This window comes from Musca autumnalis, unplaced genomic scaffold (assembly GCF_047663935.1).
Source record: "Musca autumnalis isolate F117 unplaced genomic scaffold, ASM4766393v1 scaffold_3, whole genome shotgun sequence".
Classification (NCBI taxonomy): Eukaryota; Metazoa; Arthropoda; class Insecta; order Diptera; family Muscidae; genus Musca; species Musca autumnalis.
Genome location: NW_027411866.1, coordinates 33022798 through 33037292, shown reverse-complemented (window position 1 = coordinate 33037292; position 14495 = coordinate 33022798).

Below are 14495 nucleotides of genomic sequence, written 5' to 3'. Positions count from 1 at the left end.
ACAAGAGAATATGTGGTCATTTGCAACGAATTCGCGAAAGTTACAGACTATTTTTAATGACTTTTCCTGTGAGAATCGTATTTATTTTCTATATATAACACTGTGCAACATTTTAAGGTGATCTACATTTATTGCCTCAAATTTCAAAATATATGCAAAAATACCACAATTTATATACATTTCGCACCGTATCTCCAAAACCGTTAATTTTTTCTGAATATTTTCTTCCGGAAAAAAATTCCCTGGAATGTAATACAAAACTTTTCAGAACATGTGATTGTTGTAAAATGCCTCTATGCCGTTGTTTTCAGTACATTTTTCAACGACGATTTAATTAAAATGTCAATGATGTAGTGAAATCCGAAATGCGAGAATAAACTGTTGGTGTGAACTGTGTTTGAAATACGTGTTGTAAAAGATATGATGCAAAATACAGCTGAAACAACATGAAGTAAGCATTTTAGAGTTTCAGAATATTCTAAAGAATTGTTGAGAACTTTATTTGGAAGATTTTTGCAAAAGGTTACTTGGTTGAACTCCCAATAGTTTAGCCGATACTGACCAGAATTTCAGCAATTATGTAAAATTTTGCATATTTTATAGATTTTGATGCCCTAGATGGAGTTTTTCTTATGTGCTTTTTAGATAATTTCTACTAGCTTAGGGCTACAATATTGCTAAAGACAGCAAGGCCAAATTCCTATTCGCTTCTGAGATAAAGGCCTGATAAATGCACAAATGTGTAGATTTAGCCCGGTTTAGATGAGGCCATAGAATCGGAACTGAATCTGACAGGACAAAACCTTACTAGGGGTTTTGTAGTCTCAATATGTACTTTCAAAAAATGCATACTAGAAGTTGTATGCATTTTCAGTGTTGCATAGTGTTATACTACAAACAAAAAACTGGATATATTAGGATGTAACTCTGTTATCTGGTCACGTACATCGACATAATTGACATCAATGGAAAGGTCAAGAGATCGTCATCCAAATATAACTCACGAGGGAGAAATGTGTCTTTCAGTAACAAAGATAACAATTTTCACAATTTTCACACAATAGTTGTTGTCCATCTCAAATTGCAAGCATCTTCTTTGTCATATGCTCTTACCTTATTTAAAATTTCGCGTTGATCGGACTATTATTGCGACCTACAGAGCCGCTACAAAATTGGATAAATAATATGTTGTTGGTCCATTTCACGCGCTAAATATTTCACGATCATCACCAATACAATTAGGGATCTATTCTGGTTTGAACCCGAGTTCCATACAAAATTTCGTGACGATCGGCCCATAATTGCGGCCTGGAGTTTGATTACAATTTATAATGGACAGACGGACACACATTTCAAAATGGCTTTATCTCGTCGAGATATGAAGATTGGTATACCACATTGGTAGAGGTAGACCTTCGCTAACGTGGAGACGGCACATTTTAGAAGAACTGAGGAAGGCGAATAAATCATGGAATGAAATTAAAACTTTAGATTTAAATAGAAATAATTGGAAAAATTTTGTTGTGGCCCTATGTTCCACCTAGGAACCTGGATATTAATAATACCACATTGGGGGTCTCCGACGAATATTTCGCGGTGTTACATGAATTTTTCCCAAAACAAACTTATAATACCCTTTCCACATAGTGGTGTAGGGTATAAACATGTGTTACATTGAAATATTGGGCACATAATGGGTATTGTTATATTAAAAAACCCTGCAAAAGTGGATGTAATAACAAACAATAAGGTTAGGTTCGCGGAGTTTCGGTATATTTCTTACGAAATTGTCCTCCATCCTTGATGATATGTTTGAAAACACCATATATTTTCGCGGTCAATTTGAAGTCCTGCTGTATATTGAAGATAGATACTATGGGACACTCTCGCTGCTATGAAGCACACAGCTGAAATACAATTTTCAAAATTCAATGGTATACAATTGACGGGTAATGTGTGTTACTACAAATTTTACTTCAAAGCCGGTCAAAGTCATATAAAAACAATTCCAAATCGCGTTTTTATCATTCAGGGTACTAAAGGCTTTATTAAGAATTAATCTGTTAAGAATTGATTAATGGTAAGCTTATATTTTAACATTTAAGTAGAGTGCGCTTAAACGAGTGTCGCACAAGTTTTTAGGGGTTTTAGAGAATTTTCAACGATTAATCGCATCTGTATTATTATCGGCTTTATTATACCCTACGTATTATGTCTCTGTGCATTAGTTTGTAACATGCAAAAGGAAACGAGATAGACCCATAGTTCCTTTTAGGGCAAACCCGTTCGTTGGTATTGATATGGTTACGAAGTTTTTCGGCAAATCACACACACGCGACCCGAACGCAAAGTAAGAGAGCAAATGTTTTGATTTTTTTACTTCAGTCTTGTACTGAATGTCATGCAAGCAGGTTGATGCCGCTTTATTTGTTTTTTTTTTTTTTTTTTTTTTTTTTTTTTTTTTTTTTTTTTTGGGTACACTGAAAAGATTTTGCAGTTGTACAGCAAATATGTGGAGGGAAGAATTTAAAAATGATTTTTTGTTTTGTATTAATATTTTTAATGACGCAGAGTGCCTCGTCTGCAATGCATCAATAAAAAATTTATGTATGCTTAAAAAGTCTTAAAAAATCATTTTAATATACAATTTTTTTTCTCTCAAAAAAAATAACCTATGAAGAAAAATACTTTTCAAATTATGAAGTTATTTATATCATTTTTAATTTAAGTCATACAAAGCGAACGCGCCAACAATATATTTTTCATTTCACACTCAATAGGAAAATCACCACCCTGTTCTGTCAGTGTAATTTTACCCACACATAAACAATTTAAGCGCTCGCTCTTCTTGGTCGGCAATGTTTTAGGGATATGCATAGAATCACTTTCTGAGTCTGTCCATGTATTTTTGTAAACAAAGTACAGGTCGCATTTATTGTCCGATTCGCATGAAAATGGGGGAAGATAGTTTTTTTTGGCCAAAGTATGAACGCTATTTATTTTGGTAAAAATCGGTTCAAATTTGGATATAGCCCCCATATATATTTTCGCCCTATTTAAGGGATTTGGTGCACGAAACACGCAATATATGACCGATTTCAATTAAATTTGGAATGTGCGATGGTATTTAGTCTAGGAATAAGTGTGCTGTATTATATAGAAATCGGTTCAAATTTGGATATAGCTCCCATATATGTATGTTCTCGGCCGATTTTAGGTATTTGATGCACCAAACCCGTTATATAAGACCGATTTCAATAAAATTTGGAATGTTTGCCGGGATTTGGCCTAGAAATAAGTGTGCCAAATTATATCGAAATCGATTCAGATTTGGATATATCTCTCATATACAGTTAGGCAACAAATAAATTGCAAAAACCAAAATTGTAGAAAATTTCATATTAATTGTTTGTTTATTGCAACAAATTATGTAAAAACTATACGGTTTTTTGTGCAAATCTCTTACTATAGATCATTACAACAATATTCCGTCAAAATATTATTTGCGATTTATAACAAATACGGCCAAAAATAAGAATTAACTACTACTTGGGGGTGACAATAAAAGCATTGCAACGGGAAAATCAGTACTATAAAACTATAAAATTTTTGCGGTCATTATAAATTTTTATGACCTTTGCGGCTAATAACACTGTGTGTAATTTTTTGGGTCATATTTTATTAACCATATTCTGACTCCACAGTGTGATAGAACACAAAAAACGAGAAGACACGTGTCTCGCCGTTTTTCCCTATCTCATCAACTTTCGCGGTTATTGGCCTCCAAAGGTTTGAGGCTTTGATGTAAAAAGGGTAATTTAGTCAGGCTATATCTTCCAAACCGTTAGGAAATTTGAATTTATCTCAGAGGCGAAGTTGTAGCTCTTGTCTTAAAGAACAAAAATAGTGAACACATTTAATCCATCAAACTTCATCTGCAAAGTCAACATCGCCATAGTAAAATTTCTTTTAAAATTTTTTCTCAAGGTTTGTTATACAGCTATCAAACCGATCAAATTTGAAGCGAACAACCAACTACCAAAATGTACCTCAGATCTCAGTTAACAACTTTCTAGAATATACGAACTCTGTAGAAACGGATCTTAATGGTCAAAATAGCAAAACAATTTCGATTTTTATTCTCTTTTCTCGGCTTCTGCTCCATAGATACTAAACCGTTCAAAATTAAAGAAAACAATCAACCACAATATTGTAGCAAAGGAACCAATAAACAACTACCTGGAACATACGAAATGTCTATGAACGGTTCTTAATGGTAAAAATAGCACAAATCTTTTGAAAATATCCAATTTTTATTCTTTCTTCTCTGACTCTGGTCCAAAGACCCGCAACCGCCAAAAAATTAAGGATACAGTCAACTACAAAAATGTATCTTAGATTTCAACAAACAAGTGTCTAGAACAAATGAAGATTCTAGGAACGAATTTTAGGTACATTTTTGTGGTTGACGGTATCCTTAATTTTTGAGCGGTTGCGTATCTTTGGACCAGAGTCGGAGAAAAAAGTATAAAAATTTTATATTTTCAAAAGATTTTTGCTATTTTTATACCCTCAGCCTTTAGGCTAAAGAGGGTATTTACACTTTGATACGACCAAAAATGTGCCTCATCGAAATAATGGTTTTAGACCCCAAGTATGTTTGTACGATATCCGTTTCAGACAATTTTGAGTAGATCTAGCAATGTCCGTCCGTCTGTCTGTCTGTCTGTCTGTCTGGCAGGCTGGTGCGCACGATAACTCTCGAACAGATCAATGGATTCGGTTCAAATTTTGGGTATCGAAATATTTTGTCCAGATTCGATTTAAGTTCGAAGATGGGCCATATAGGTCCACTCCTTCAGGTACCTCCCCCACAAATGTTCAAAAATTTTCGGAAAATTTGTGCGCACGATAACTCTTGTAGGGAATAACCGATTTGGTCCATACTTTGCACATCGTGTAATTTCTACCAAACTTAGATGAGGTTCCAATATGGACTCAATCGGGCCACTCCTTCGGGTACCTCCCACACAAAATTTCGGAAAAGTTCAGTTTAGGACCTGGACTCGAATCGCTTTGATTTTTGTTTACGCAAGTTGTATTCGCTGGCCTCTATACGACGCTGTAAATTTCATTAGGGGCAAGTCCATACTTCCTGAGAAAATAGCCTGAAAGTTACAAAAAACCCTATGACACCGTGTGCAGTGGTTGGAGCGCAAGATAACTCTCGAACGGTTCTGCCGATTCGGTCCAAAATTTGGCTTTCGTAATATTTTGTCCAAACTTAGTTCAAGTTCAAAGATGGATTATATCGGTCCACTCCTTCCGGTACCTCCCCCACAAAAGTTCGAAAATGTTCCGAAAATTTGTGCGTACGATAACTTTTGAAGGGAGTAACCGATTTGGTCCATACTTTGCACATCGTGTAATTTCTACCAAACTTAGATGAGGTTCCAATATGGACTCAATCGGGCCACTCCTTCGGGTACCTCCCACACAAAATTTCGGAAAAGTTCAGTTTAGGACCTGGACTCGAATCGCTTTGATTTTTGTTTACGCAAGTTGTATTCGCTGTCCTCTATACGACGCTGTAAATTTCATTAGGGGCAAGTCCATACTTCCTGAGAAAATAGCCTGAAAGTTACAAAAAACCCTATGACACCGTGTGCAGTGGTTGGAGCGCAAGATAACTCTCGAACGGTTCTGCCGATTCGGTCCAAAATTTGGCTTTCGTAATATTTTGTCCAAACTTAGTTCAAGTTCAAAGATGGATTATATCGGTCCACTCCTTCCGGTACCTCCCCCACAAAAGTTCGAAAATGTTCCGAAAATTTGTGCGCACGATAACTCTTGTAGGGAATAACCGATTTGGTCCATACTTTGCACATCGTGTAATTTCTACCAAACTTAGATGAAGTTCCAATATGGACTCAATCGGTGAACTCCTTCGAGTACCTCCCACACAAAATTTCGAAAAAGTTCAGTTTAGGACCTGCTTTCAGATGGCTTTGATTTTTGTTATAGCAACTTGTATTTACTTCCCTCCATACGACGGTACCAGTTTCATCAGGGGCAAGTCCATACTTCCTGAGAAAATAGCCTGAAAGGTACAAAAAAAGCCCTATGACACCGTGTGTAGTGGTTGGAGCGCAGATAACTCTCGAACGGATCTGCCGATTCAGTCCAAAATGTGACCTTCGTAATATTTTGTGCAAACTTAGTTTAAGTTCGAAGATAAGCTCTACCGGTTCACTCCTTCAGGTACCTCCCCCACAAAAGTTCAAAAATGTTCGGAAAATTTTTTCGCACTATAACTCTTGATGGGAGTGACCGATTTCGTCCATACTTTACACATCCTAATATATCTACCAGATATAGATCAGGTTCGAATATGGACTATATTTGTTCACTCTTTCGGGTACCTCCCACTCAAAATTTTGGATAAATTCTCTTTAAGACCAGCTCTCAAATTACTTTGATTTTTGTTGAAGCAACTTGCATTCACTGCCTCAATTACGACAGTAAAAGTTTTGTTTTTCAGTGAAAAGTCTATACTTCTTGAGAAAACTTGCATTCACTGCCTCAATTACGACAGTAAAAGTTTTTTTTTTCAGTGAAAAGTCTATACTTCTTGAGAAAACAGCCTGAAACTTGTAGAAAAACCTCTATGGCACAATAGGTAGTGGCTGGAGAGCTCGAATACTACGTTCGTCTACACTTTGGATATCGTAATATTTCTTTGAATATTATATGGAATTCGAAGGTGGTGCTTGTAGGTCCACTCCTTCCGGTACCTCCCTATCTATCGATATCCCCGCAAACTTTTGAGCTTTAAACCCACCCATATTTTTGTCGATTCATACGCCCAAAATTTTGAAAACCCCCTAAAATACATACGTTTTTTTTGGCAAAAACCCTATTTCAATCCACACAGGCTGAGGGTATATCTCTGTCGGCAAAGCCGACTGATACTTTTTTACTTGTTACCATTAAGAACCGTTCATAGACATTTCGTATGTTCCAGAAAGTTGTTTACTGTTGCCTTTGCTACAATATTGTGGTTGATTGTTTTCTTGAATTTTGAACGGTTTAATATCTATGAAGCAGAATCCTAGAAAACAGGATAAAAATCGCAATTGTCAGAATATGGTTAATAATTTTCGTGTTGCACAGTGTAATAGACTAACAGTATTGAATGTAATAAAGTTCAGTGATAAAAAATGCCGTCATGGAGGGTCTTCAGACAGGTAAAAAACGCATGGGACCATATTAACAATAAACAATGACGAGTCGGCCACAGGCAAGTATGCAAAGAATGAATATTTGATTCAATATGTATTGTAGGATAATGGAACAATGCAAAACAGTTCGATTTTGGCTTTGAGAACATCGAAATACCTCTGGAAAGTATATGGAAAAAATTGACACCAGTGTAGTATTTTGAAACGACCTACGACAGAGCACTATTTCGTCTCTCAATGGTATTGATATGATTTAATTTTTACTAAATAAATAGATATGATCATCTGCTATCATTATAAATCCAAAAAAATTGCGCCAAATCCAATAAAACCCATCAAATATGGAGATTAAACTGCTACTGGAGAAGCTGGAATACCGAATATTTGGGTACCATATTCTTTACCATGGAAAATAGTATGCGAAATTGGGTGCACGGATATAATAATGATTGGGAAAACATCCTCACTGACATCATAAAGAAATATTTAATAGTCATTAGTCTGAAAGTCAGAAAAATCGATCCCGAAAGCTCAAACAATGTCAACTACCACCATTCCAAAGACCAGATCATGACATGTTAATCTTATTTGTGTAAATTGCCCATGTAATATAACAACACAAAAATCTTAAATACATCGGGCCAACATCCTGATATCAACCCTCATAAAATTGTTGGGTCCAATTTAACAAAAAACTCCAAAAACATCCTCCAACGAAGGATCAAGATTTACTAAAAAAATGGGGAACCTTAGAGTGGAACATACCGAGCCTTAATTTTTGGTTTAACTAAGCTCATTAATGCTCCAATGAATGTCCAAAGTGGATACACAACTCCATCGATTTGGTAATTTTTGCAATACTTTTATTGTCACCCCCAAATAGTAGTTAATTCTTTTGTTAATTTTCTCGTTTATAGTTAAGCTTGATGATCTGAAATTATTTGCAAGTGAAAAAGGAAAGCCAAGGACTCGAACCCATATAGTCACCAAATTACGTTACCTGGTTTCATTGGTGGTAAAGCAAATCTTCGGACGTATCGACTATGTAATGGCTTCTCTGTCCTAGAACTTATCGTTTTTCAAATGCAAATGTGTTTTTGTACATTAACGCGGATACTTGGCCACAGAAATGTATTTTCTTCATGACAAACGCTTTTTGCGCTGACTTTGAAGTTATGAGTTGGCTTTGAACGCTAACACGCCATGACAACATTTTTATACCCTCAGCCTTTAGGCTAAAGAGGGTATTTACACTTTGATACGACCAAAAATGTGCCTCATCGAAATAATGGTTTTAGACCCCAAGTATGTTTGTACGATATCCGTTTCAGACATTTTTGAGTAGATCTAGCAATGTCCGTCCGTCTGTCTGTCTGTCTGTCTGTCCGTCTGTCTGGCTGGCTGGTGCGCACGATAACTCTCGAACGGATCAATCGATTCGGTTCAAATTTTGGGTATCGAAATATTTTGTCCAGATTCGATTTAAGTTCGAAGATGGGCCATATAGGTCCACTCCTTCAGGTACCTCCCCCACAAATTTTCAAAAATTGCCGCAAAACTTGTGCGCACGATAACTCTTGTAGGGAATAACCGATTTGGTCCATACTTTGCACATCGTGTAATTTCTACCAGACATAGATGAGGTTCCAATATGGACTCAATCGGTCCACTCCTTCGGGTACCTCCCTCACAAAATTTTGTAAAAGTTTAGTTTAGGAGCTGGTCTCGAATCGCTTTGATTTTTGTTTACACAAGTTGTATCCGCTGTCCTCTATACGACGCTGTAAGTTTCATTAGGGGCAAGTCCATACTTCCTGAGAAAATAGCCTGAAAGTTACAAAAAGCCCTATGACACCGTGTGTAATGGTTGGAGCGCAAGATAACCCTCGAACGGATCTGCCGATTCGGTCCAAAATTTGGCTTTCGTAATATTTTGTCCAAACTTAGTTCAAGTTCAAAGATGGATTATATCGGTCCACTCCTTCCGGTACCTCCCCCACAAAAGTTCGAAAATGTTCGGAAAATTTGTGCGTACGATAACTCTTGAAGGAGGTTACCGATTTGGTCATTACTTTGCACATTATGAAATTTCTACCAGACATATATGAGGTGCCAATATGGACTCAATCAGTAAACACCTTCGAGTACCTCCCACACAAAACTTCGGAAAAGTTCAGTTTAGGACCTGCTCACGAACCGCCTTGGTTTTTGTTGTAACATCTTGTATTCACTGTCCCCTATACGAAGGTACAAGTTTCCTCAGGGGCAAGTCCATACTTCCTGAAAAATAGCCTGAAAGTTGAAAAACAAACCCTATGTTTATGGGTGGAAGCGCAAGATAATTCTCGAACAGAAATGCCGATTCCGGCCAAAATTTGACCTTCGTAATATTGTTTCCAAACTTAGTTTAAGTTCGTAGATAAGCCATATCGGTCCACTCCTTCAGGTACCTACCCCACAAAAGTTCAAAAATATTCGGAAAAATTGTGCGCACGATAACTCTTGATGGGAGTGACCGATTTGCTCCATACTTTACACATTCTCATAATATCTACCAGGTATAGATCAGGTTCGAATATGGACTATATTTGTCCACTCCATCCATACCTCCCACACAAAATTGTGGATAAGTTCACTTTAAGACCTGCTATTGAATCACTTTGATTTTTGTTGAAGCAACTTACATTCGCTGCCTCAATTACGATGGTAAAAGTTATTTCAGGGGCAAGTCCATACTTCTTGAGAAAACAGCCCGAAGGGTGTAAAAACCCCCTATGGCACCCCCATGGTCTATGTCGGTCCATTCCTTTAAGTACCTTTTCCGCAAAAATTTTGAACTTTAATCCTAATCAACATTTTTGTCGGTTCATACGACCAAAATTTTGAAACCCCCTAACTACAAAAGTTTTTTGTGAAAAAAGTGTTTCAATTTGCCCATGCTGAGGGTATATCTCTGTCGGCAAAGCCGACTGATACTTTTTTACTTGTTTGATATGTTTTTCAAGGATGTGGGTTCAAGTTCTAGGACAGAGAAGCCATTACATAGTCGATACGTCCGAAGATTTGCTTTACCACCAATGAAACCAGGTAACGTAATTTGGTGACTATGTGGGTTCGAGTCCTTGGCTTTCCTTTTTCACTTGCAAATAATTTCAGATCATCAAGCTTAACTCTAAACGAGAAAATTAACAAAAATCATTAAAAAATGATCTTCGCCCTAAAAAGGCAAAATTTCAAAAAAGTAGTTAATTCTTATTTTTGACCGTATTTTTATAAATCGCAAATAAACTTTGCATATTTTGACGGAATATTGTTGTAAGGACCTATAGCAAGAGATTTGCATAAAAAACCGTATAGTTTATACATAATTTGTTGCCATAAACGAACAATTAATATGAAATTTTCTACAATTTTGTTTTTTGCAATACATTTGTTGCCTAACTGTATATTTTAGGCAGTTTTCAATAATACTAATTGTTTTGTAACAAAAACGTTTTAAAATTTATTTGATTCGCGAGTATATACAAATATACACAAAAATTTGTTTTGCGCTTAAACGAATGTCGATCACTGTATATGGGTTTTATAATATGTATTTATATGAGTTTTTATGAAACTCAAGCGGTATTTTTTAATTTTCGAAAAAATTAAATTTTTTATATAAAACATTTTTTCCAAACCTTTTTTTGTATTTTTATGGTTTATTTATTGGTGTCTGTAGGCCTATTCTGTAACTTTTATCGATTGAAAAGTTGTTAAAATTTCTTTTGTTTTGTACCAGGGTACCTATTCAGTAACTTTTAACAACTTCACTCATTGTTTATTTTACAACAATTTCATTTGTTTGTTTTGTAGTTGTTACAAAAACAAAAGAAATTTTTACAACTTTTCAAAAAACTCAAAACAAGCCTATTTTGATGCAAAATATGAAAAAACTCTAATTTTTAGCAGAGTTTTTGACAAGGAAAAAAAATATTCTAAACCATTGTACGTTGGTTATTCCAGACATAAGCTTCAAAATCCTACGGTGTGATCCTGGTCCTACGAGTGACCGACATTGTCTAAATTTTACGCGCCGTAATATTTCTCTCAAACGTACATCAATTTCATAGACGGTCTATATCGGACTACTCCTAAGGGAACATCACCTCACAAATGTTCAAATTTTGTTTCACTGCTCTGATTAGAACGATATCTTATTTTTCGCGGACAAAACTGTGCGCAGAAGCTTTAAAAATTGTAATGTGACCAACTAAAATGGCTGATTGGTGCGATAACTTTCAAAAGGAGTAACTCCCAAACCTAGAACAATAGGTTTACTACTCTAATTATTATTTTTTTGTACAGTTAATAGCTGAGGATATTTAGCTGTCGGCAAAGACGGAAGATTCTTTTCTACTTGTTAAGATACTGCACCTAGCGACCTTAAACATAATAAGTACTCAAGTACTTAGCGAATGTGTTCCATACTTCAGACCCTATAAGTAATCAAATCCGGTTCACACCAAGAGTAAGATAGCTATGCAAAAGATCTTCTTATTTAAATGTAAATTACACTTACCTTCCTAATGCGAGATCATAATTTTCTTGTTATTGTTGTTGTTGCTGATGTTATTACATATTAGTGTTGTTGTGCGTTTATAAGCCGATAATAATATATGGAACACCATAATACCAATCTCCGATTGACTTTCATACGCAATGTCATGGTCAAGTGTGATGATGATAACTTTTGATGACGTCGTGGTGGTTGTTTTGGTCACAGCTGACCGGATGTGTAAAGTGAATGTCAATGTGCTGGATGAGCGTATCCGGTTCAATACGTGAAAAAAACAAAACGTTTTAAGGGTATTTTTTGACTTATAAAAATAAGAATTTACTTCTGTTTTTTTAGGGGGAAATTGCAAATTTTTTGTTGTTTTATGGAAATTTCGAATATATTTTGCCGCGCTTAGTGAGGAAATGCCAAGTTAATTGCACGAAATCACGAATATTTGTAAAAATTTTCTTGCAGCTGTCGCTCATCAATGCGGCAGCAACAACAACAACAAGACAAAAACAAAGATTTTTTGTTTTCCATTTAGTTTTTTTTTCTTTCTGCAACTACAGGACCGAGAGACAGACAGTCAGACATCCAGTCAAATCGTCAGTGACGTATGTACGTAGATACGTACATATGTACATGCATTACAAAAATTACAATATTATGGCCATATTAGGGATGATAATGTTCGGTTAGAGGTTTCATCATCAGTTCGCTCGCATACATCGGGTATTAGTTGAGCTGAGAAAATTTGTGTTTTTTGCCATATTAAAATAAGAAAGAAAATAAGAACAACAACAACAACATCAACAAAAAATGAGAAAAAAACTGAAGAGCCAGCTAGCTGCTGATAACGATGATGATGATGAGCAAAAATCTGCTCATGAAAAAAGGAAGAGCCAACGAAAAAAAACTAATTACCATTCCTAGAGTTTTTTATGTCTTCTTAGTTAACACCCTGGACTGCTGTTGCTGCTGCCATAACCACTCACCACGCTGCTTAGGGGGGAGAGAAAGTTGTGGTGTTTGCAAATACAACAAAATATTAAAACGCCAACAGCATGTTTGTTATGAAGAGTTTTTTTGCTTTTAGTTGTTGTATTGTCCTTGCTGCTTACCCACAGTTATCCACCCCTCAACAAGAAAGTAAAAAAACGGAAAACAAAAAAATGGAAAGTTCAATAAAAATCATAAAAAACTCATACGCAGCCAGCTACAAGTTAGACAAAATAAGTAGATGAAGAAGGAAGCGAGACGGGCCAAAACGAAAGCAAAGGAACATTGTGGAATTGAAATTTTCTAATGAGAATATTCACATGAATTTTTGTATACATTATCTCTATAGAATTAAAAGTATAGTTAGACTTTCATTGACTTTGTAACCTACAGATAAAATCTTTTTGAAGAAATGAATCGGAAATAATATGTACACTTTTCTCTAGTTCGCCAGGACTTTTTATACCCTACACCATGAGTTGTATTGATGTAAAATGGAAATTATTTGCCTGTCGTTTATGAAAGTACTAAGCTCTTCCGTCACATGGAGGCTTATTCCTAGGAGAAGTGGAATATGCTAACTGAAGAATATCCCTTTATTTTAAATAAGATGTAGTTCGAATGAGACATCGATGTTTCTACCCTTTGAAAATCCGAAATACTATGTTACAGTCATTGCATTTGAACGATGTGTGTACTTATATATGAAATTTTGTGGTGGTCGGTTAACGTTAACCAGTGCCAACTGAGTGGTCTGTTGTATGGGACCAAAGGCGAAATTTCACGAAAATACTCTAAAGGCCTCATTTATAGTGCAAATAAACGAAAAAGCTTGGACTTGATACGTGGGGGTGCCCTTCCCATTGAAAATCTGAAGTACCATGTTACAGACACTTTAGTAGAAAAACCATTTGAGACACTGCACATCTGGCGGTATAGTTTACATTCTAATCTAAGAACCTGCAGTACGAAATTACAGTAACATCGGTCGAGTGCAAGTGCTCAAGCTTAATCTGAAAAATAGATGATGACCCGGAAATTCAAATGAACACCAATTAGCAGTACTGACAAAAACCAGTCTACGGCTGACATGACCGCATTTATGGGCGGCGACGTCTTACATGGGACGCTTAAAACTATTCATGATAGTCTAGAGAGACAAAGTAGGGAACTCATCGACCAGCTGGACAGGTTTATCCTGACGAGAAGAGTGGGAGATACTCCCGGAGAAATTGCTACATAATCTGACCCTAACTGATAATAAGCACCACGGTGATTCTGGCCAAGTCAACTAGGTAAGATAAATGTGGCTCTAACAAAGAGAGTATTAAGCTTGAAGCCTAACCGGAGGTAAGCTTGCCGACCAAAAGCTTCGAAAGCAAACTGCTACTGAATCCTTGGCCGACTATGGCGAAACCAACGAAACCTCAACAACGGCTAGTGACTCCAAGAAGCGCCTACCCGAGTAGCATCAGAAGCACTATAAGCGTGCTGTATCGTATCTCCGCAAATTCGTAGGACGAGACGCGAACTTGCATTCGGTGAAGGACGTCTACTTCATCAAGAGTTAACTGAGGTTCGTAAGGAAATTTGAAAAAATTACCCACACGGCTCTTGTGGCGTGTGCGCTAACGAAGAGAGTATGAGGCATGAATCCTAACTGGAGGTAAGTCAGGCTCCGAAGCTTGCCGACAAAAGCTTCGAAGGCAAACTGC